We start from the raw sequence: 7,029 nt of genomic DNA on the forward strand, positions 1-7,029 counted from the left end.
CTTTCTCTCAGGTGCAACATTTTGTTCCTTTTCAATCGATTTTGTTTCTCTCTCCTGCTTTCCTTCCTTCTTTCCATCACCGCCTTCTTTCTTGGGAAAAAGGCGCTTCTGCCATCCACAACTCTGAGAGAAGCGATTTGATGATTATTGACTCAGATCAAAAGCATAGTGAGGTTTAGCAAGTATTCGAAACGCGGATTTCTCAACTATCAATCAATGAAAGCCCCAAAACGAGATTTACACCCATAGACCAACGAATCGCTGGCAATTGAAACACACAGCCACTGCAAAATTTCGCCACCACCCACAGCCGATCAGCCATCCTTTCAGACTGTTCCTGTCCATCCAGTCTCGCTTTCTATTCCGATGTTCAGCAGCATCGAGTTGTACAATAATTATTTCAAGTGAACAATATCAGCCTCTCTTCACCAAATTTTGAATGTGCAACTTGTCTCATCAAGTAAGATTTTCTAAAATCGATATGCTCTGAAGCCACATTGCCGTTTGTGTGAGAATAGGTACACTCGGTAGACTAGCGCTGGTACATATTGCCTAATCTAAAACACACATACTTTAAACTATTGTGCAGTCGTTGTGGGAGGTCACCCACAGGAGGAGGTCAGAGCCTGGTGTATCACAGACATTACTCACCAACATTTCGTGGGAAGAGATGAGAAATGTAATAGGATCAGACCAGATAGTGTGGAGAGAGTGTGGGAATACAACATGATGAATAGGGCTAGATATATGATGTACTGACAGGGGATAAGGAAGAGAAGGTCATGACTGATATCCATGGTTTCTCATGCAGAGACCGATGAACAAAAGATCGATGTTATTGCCCAGACGCATTGAAGGAAGAGACTCAACAAAGTCTCTTGGCACAGGTATCAATGCCATAACGTTGGGAAAGAGCCGCGCAAATGTGGCGCCGTGGCTCAGTGGTTAAAGCACCTGTCTTGTAAACAGGGGATCCTGGGTTCGAATCCCAGCGGTACCTTTAGCTGATGTTGTTTGTCTCCATGTTTTGTTGCTCCCATTTTTCCACCCGTTTCCTCCTCCACATTTGTGACTTGCAGAACCCCTTGGTTCACTTCCCAGCCTCTCTGTGTTGACTGCCGAGTTAAATTCGTTCCGGAGATTCCCATCCACGGGTTTACAATTGCAACGAATCATCTCCGTGAGGTTAAAGTGCCCCCTGCTCCTTTATATTTCCATGAAATATAAAAATTCAGCTGTTCGCTGATATTCTGTATTTTCCCCAATCAATTAGACAGGAGGGAACGAATCTTTCTGTGAGGACGTTGGACAAATTGATTCTAGGGTAGAGCTAAACATTCATGGTGGAGATTAAACACAGACCAATACCGCGGGAGCGCTTCTGGCCAGCTCCCTTTTCATTTGCTTTTCCCGTTAATCTTTCATTCGCTGTAAACCCCAGAGGCAGCAAGGAAGGACAGAGAGATCTATCTCCGATCCGTCCTCTCTACTCGACCTTTAGCCCATTGCAGCAGGTGTAAAATTCCAATTGTCCCTCTCCATTTAAACAAAATATGAACAATCCTGGGACACAGACTTAAAACACCGATGTCGGATTGATAGTAATATCATTCAAGCCCATTTTCATTCTCCAAAACTTACGTAGGGCCGCAACAAAAGTTCAATACAATTACGACACGGATGGGATTCGGACCCACACGTAAAGAGCAGAATGGATTATTCGACCATTTCTGAATCCAAACAGTAGAAATAAAGTCACTTTTACACTATGTCCTGCCCGAGCACCGTGACCGAGAATGTTAAATGTGTCGGGTCAACTTCTGTAAGGAAAGGTATTTACGGATTTCCGTTCAAAGAGGTCAGTCACTGCAAGAACGATCGGGGATAAAACACGAACGGCACACGTTGGAAGGATTGTAAAAAAACGACCGCGGTAAGACTGAAACCTGCAATCTTCTGATAACACCCCGATTAATACCGAAGTCAGACGCGTTATCCATTAGGCCACGCGGCCGCTGCTGCAAAGTTTCAGCAAAAGATCTTAAACCCGGGGCAGGGTGGTTAAGACTCTGTTTGCATCTTTCACTTCCTTTCACTTTATTGATGTTGTTCATTTATTGTTTTCTTTCTTGTAACAAGTTGGCTCTACTGTTTCCGACTGATCAGGAAACTGACAACCGAACTCCCGCTGGGTCTCCGAGAAACCTACAATCAGAATAAACAATGTTCAAATCTTTGATCAAAATGTTTAGCCTCCAAAGCGAATCTCTTTGCCACCCGGTCTGCAAAATAGAGAGAGTGGACATAAAATGGATATCAAATCAGTAAACTAAAAATGTACACGGAGAAAGGCACAGAGCGGAGATTGTGAACAGAATTTACTGTCCAAGCCAGACGGGCCGAGTGGCCTCATCCTTTCCTGTAAAATGCGAACAATTCCCAATTCTGCTGGGTGAGATAATTAGTTTCTGATTTTCTTTTTTTGGTAAATATAAACGCGGACGGGGTCCCGCACCACGGGGTAAACGGGTCAGATCCAGACCTGGCGCTGAGTGTAAATGTTAATATTGAGCACGGTATTCTATCCGTGTAATAATAAAATCGCGGGTTTCTTGCTCTGTATTCGACACATCCCCTTGCTGTGTGTTTAATCAGGGCAGGGAATGTTTTGCTGTTTTAGTGATAATCATTTTTCAGGTAAACAGCAAACTCGTCTCGAAGCATGAAATTTCCAGTTTCTATTTCGCTAAATGGAGTTGAGGTGCAGATCAGCGATGAGCTGCTGTGACTCCGCCGCGTCGGTTTAACCGGAATTAGACGTTTCAGTGAAGTGAAGTGAACCGTCTCAATCCGGTTTATTTCTTTAGTTGTAACATTGGTTATTTTGAGTGACAGATTTATCGAACATTCATTCAGAGTTCAGTTGTCAGTTTTCTGATCAGTTTGAATCTAAAGAAGTTAAAAATAAGGAAGGAAAATATTACTAAGGTCAAAACTCGAACTGATCCAATCACCTGGTCTGCGTCTTTAAAGGTGATTCGTTCTCCCCGGAGCCCTGTTCAATATATTAAAATGCAATCTTTCTTCCTGTGTCCCCAAGTTCCAGGTACCATATCGGATCCAGTCGACTGGCGCACGAAGGAAATGTTTGGGGGGAAAATTGGATAAGCGCGGTTTTTGGCCGCGGGGAGCGTGATGCGCTGTTTCTCCTCGCCCAATGACCCTTGCGCTGGCTGAACGCAAGATTCGCTGGACGGAAGACTCACCTGCAATCAGCGTTCCATTCTCGGCCTTGCACTTGGAATCAATGCAACACGCGCTTTCCACCACCAGAGGGAGCACAATCGCTTAAAGGGAGGTTGTTTCTTCGAGATCTCTCAAAGACAGCTGGGACCTCTTATTTGGCGAAAATAACAGTCTACTGTCTGCACGGAATCTGAACTGAGATGAGACATCGCACACGTAAAACACAGATGCAGGTTCCATCCCTATGTTTACACATGATGAGTTATCTTTAAACACTGAACAAAGGTTGAACACAACTAAATCTCACATCCTTCAATCTGCATGCCAGATCTCACCAATCTGCCGATCTGAGTTGGTACCAGGCCTGGAGAGTGCATGCACCAAGGTTCCCTGCTGGTGCTGAGAGACCTTGGTTCAAGAGGTGGACAGAAGGAGGGACATTCTATATCCCCGAGGTTTGGAGGGGGTCGGGGGGCAAGAGGCGTCCAGACATATATCCAAAAGACAGCGGGAGGCAGCGGGGGACGAAGTCAATGCCAGTCCCACAGCATCATAGACTTGGATACATTGCAGGAAGAAGTTCAATGCTTTGATATGAGTCATCAAGGTGAGTGAGGTCAACACTCAAGTGGCATCTCCTACAAGCTGAACCACGCAATACACCCACCATCCCCCACATACCAACAAACTCTTTCCATCAGTATTCAACTCTTGTAACCAGAGGCTTCCTCTCACCCTTACACGTTACCACTGTTGCAAGCCGCCCACCCACAACTCACAGGCCACACACACTGGCAGCTATTTTACCATGACAGGCAAATCACCCAGACACACGTCCCGTTTTTTGGCAGAAGAAGGTACCGCATATCAGGAGGCAGCAAGTGGCAGTGGCATTTAGCACGTCGAGCCTGTTCCACCATTCAATGAGATCATGGTTGACCTGTGACCTAACTCCATATACCCGGCTTAGCCCGATATCCCTTAATTCCCTTGGTTCACAGAAATCGATCAATCTCAGATTTAACATTCACAAGTGAGCTACCATCAACTATTATCTGCAGAAGAGAGTTTCAAACGTCTCCCACTCTTTGCGCAGAGAAGCCGAGGTTAAGTTAACGCAACACAACTGGAGAAAAGAAAATGTCTCAAGATGTTGTGCAGATTGAAGCTGAATATGAATTTATCACAATTCACGCGGTGTCATGAATGCAGAATGAAAATGCTCCTGCATTGGGCGGTCATCGAGCCCCCGCTTCCTGTGTGGCAGGCAAGAATTCGACCAATAAAACACCAACGCCCAAGCGGGCAGGTGCCGCCATGTGTCCACTTGGAAACCTACCTGAAAGAACAGACAATCTTACAAACCGAAAATGAGAGTGTTTGATGAGATTATTACTCTGACGTGATTCAAGTAGCAAAATCGTTTAACGCGGGTATTGATATAACAGTATCAGGGCTCGAGAAATGCCGCGGTTGTGAGTTCGTGCCTCACCTTGAATGTTTGAGTCTTTTGCTTCTGATCATTTCCACCGGATCTGAAGGTACCGCTGGTGTGTTCCATGAAGCATCTCCTTCTTCGTGTTCTCATGTGAGGACTTAGGGTCCTCTGGCCGGCCTTATTGCAATAGCAGGTGTGAGTTTATTTGTTAATAGGCGGGAGAGGGGCGATTGGCGACAGCATGAAATGTGAAAGGAGGCGGCACGACGTCTTTAAACCGAAAGAACCGAAATCACAATTCTTCTTTTGGTGAAATAGACATTCTTCTGTTTTTAGTGTCGTGCATGAAAAAGCGGATCGGGCGGGAAGGTGGATTCGAGATCGAAGATCAGCCCTGATCTTATTGAATGGCGGAGCAGGCTCGAGGGGCCGTAAGACCGACTCCTGCAACTATTTCTTATGTTCTTATGTAACAGCTGACCCGCTCTTGGTGGCTTGGCTGTTTGTTTTGCAATATCCCGCCCCGCCTATCCGCTTGATCCAGTTTGTTGCTCCCACTTTCACATTCAACATGTTTCTCGTCCCTGGTCATGTAAATACATTGCAGATTGCAGAAGGTTCAAAGCCTGAAGGAAGATCAACGGTGGAAGGAATGAAAGCAGCGATTTTGCCAATGACGAAACGCTCACTTTTCCTTTATTTTTCGTTGTTCTCTCTTGGAGTAAACTTTGGCGAAAGTGAAGCGAAATTCAGTGACTGTGAAATGACCAGGGGTTCTTGCAGCACAAGATGAAATTGGCGACATCGGCATCTGAGAGGCTGAAATGGTTCACATTGTTCCCGAGTTTCGGTAAGAGGCAGCACGGATTGATTTGTAGCGCTGAATGTCTCTGCATTCGACCGCCCACGGAGATAATGCTGGAAGTGTCTGCAAGGAGAGGGTGGGGGATAAAAAGTATTTAATTTATTCGAGCAAATAAATCCGAATTTTCCTACACGAAAATTCAAACAGAAAAATGTCTGTTTCACGAAAAGAAGAATTGTGTGATCGGTTCTTCAGATTGAAAGATCTCGTGCCGCCTCCTTTCCCATTTCATGCTGTCGCCAATCGCCCCCTCTCCTGCCTATTAATAAATAAACTCACACCTGGTATTGCGATACGGCCGGCCAGAGGACCCCAAGTGCCCACATGAAAACACGAAGAAGGAGATGCTTCATGAAACATATCAGCTCCGGTGGAAATGTTCAGAAGCAAAAGGTAAATCTGCTCCAGGTGAGGTTCGAACTCACAACCTCGGCATTTGCTCCAACCTGATACTGTTTTTTCAGTACCGCGCGCTAACCGATTGCGCCACTAGAGCCGCCCACGATTAGTGTGCCCAGCAAACAGTGTCATTTGCGGCCTGTGAGACTGTCTGTTCTTTCAGACAAGTTTCCAAGCAGACAACTGCCGTTCGGACATTGGTGTTTTCGTTGTCGAATTTTTGCCTGCCGCACAGGAAGCTGGGGTTTGATTCCCGCCCAATGCAGGAGCATTTTCATCTGCGTTCATGACATCGCGTGAATTGGCATATTTTCTTTTCTCCACGTGCGTAGCGTTGACGAAACCTCGGCATTCTGTCCTCTGAAACAGGATCAGGAATTGAGTCAATTTTCACTGTCAGTCGGGGTACAGCCGTATTTAATTGGGATTTGAACCCGGGACCGCTCACATACACAACCAGTTAAACCGCCCGAAGCCAACATTATACGCCTCAAACAACAGGGAACCACGAGTACTACTGTACAGACAATGTATAAATCGCAGCAACGCACAGCAGACTACCCAGCCTTTCAGGCCACTTCTGTTCATCCAATCTCGTTTTCTAATCCGATGTACAGCAATGTCAAGTTGAGCACTAACTATTTCAAGTCATCAATATTGGACTCTCTTTACCACATGCGTTTTGAATGAACGACTTGTATTATCAAGTAAAACTTTACAGAATTTATTGCTCCAAAGCTACATTGTCAACTGTCTCGGCATCCGCAGGTTATCCACTGAACCAAAAGTATAATAAAATTGCTAATTTTTCACTGTGAGGGCGATGAGATATGAATATGGAGACATTAGTTACGAATTCATCGGCTGGGTTGCACTTTTCCTTTTCCCCCTGTCTCTCTCCATCTTATTTCTATCTCCCTGTCTGTCTCTCTTTGTCTTTTTATCTCTCTCACCCTGTTTCACTTTCTTTGTCGCTTTCTCTCTGCCCTGTCTCTCTCCCTTCCTTTCTCTTCCCTCTATCTTTGTTTTTCTCTCACTTTTTTTCTCTCTATCTATCTATCACCCTCTTATCTCCGTATTT

The 7,029-nt window shown here is 45.3% G+C and overlaps 2 non-coding genes across 2 annotated transcripts; one reads left to right on the forward strand and one right to left on the reverse strand.

Moving 5' to 3' along the window:
- Positions 1 to 927: 927 nt before the first annotated feature.
- trnat-ugu (transfer RNA threonine (anticodon UGU)) lies at positions 928 to 1,000 on the forward strand. The gene has a single exon. It is a non-coding gene; the product is annotated as a tRNA-Thr (tRNA).
- A 4,949-nt stretch (positions 1,001 to 5,949) lies between these two features.
- Positions 5,950 to 6,045, reverse strand: trnaf-gaa (transfer RNA phenylalanine (anticodon GAA)). Its single transcript has 2 exons — positions 6,008 to 6,045; positions 5,950 to 5,985 (listed from the first exon to the last, which is right to left on the reverse strand). It is a non-coding gene; the product is annotated as a tRNA-Phe (tRNA).
- Positions 6,046 to 7,029: the final 984 nt, after the last annotated feature.

This window comes from Heptranchias perlo, unplaced genomic scaffold (genome assembly GCF_035084215.1).
Source record: "Heptranchias perlo isolate sHepPer1 unplaced genomic scaffold, sHepPer1.hap1 HAP1_SCAFFOLD_54, whole genome shotgun sequence".
Taxonomy (NCBI): Eukaryota; Metazoa; Chordata; class Chondrichthyes; order Hexanchiformes; family Hexanchidae; genus Heptranchias; species Heptranchias perlo.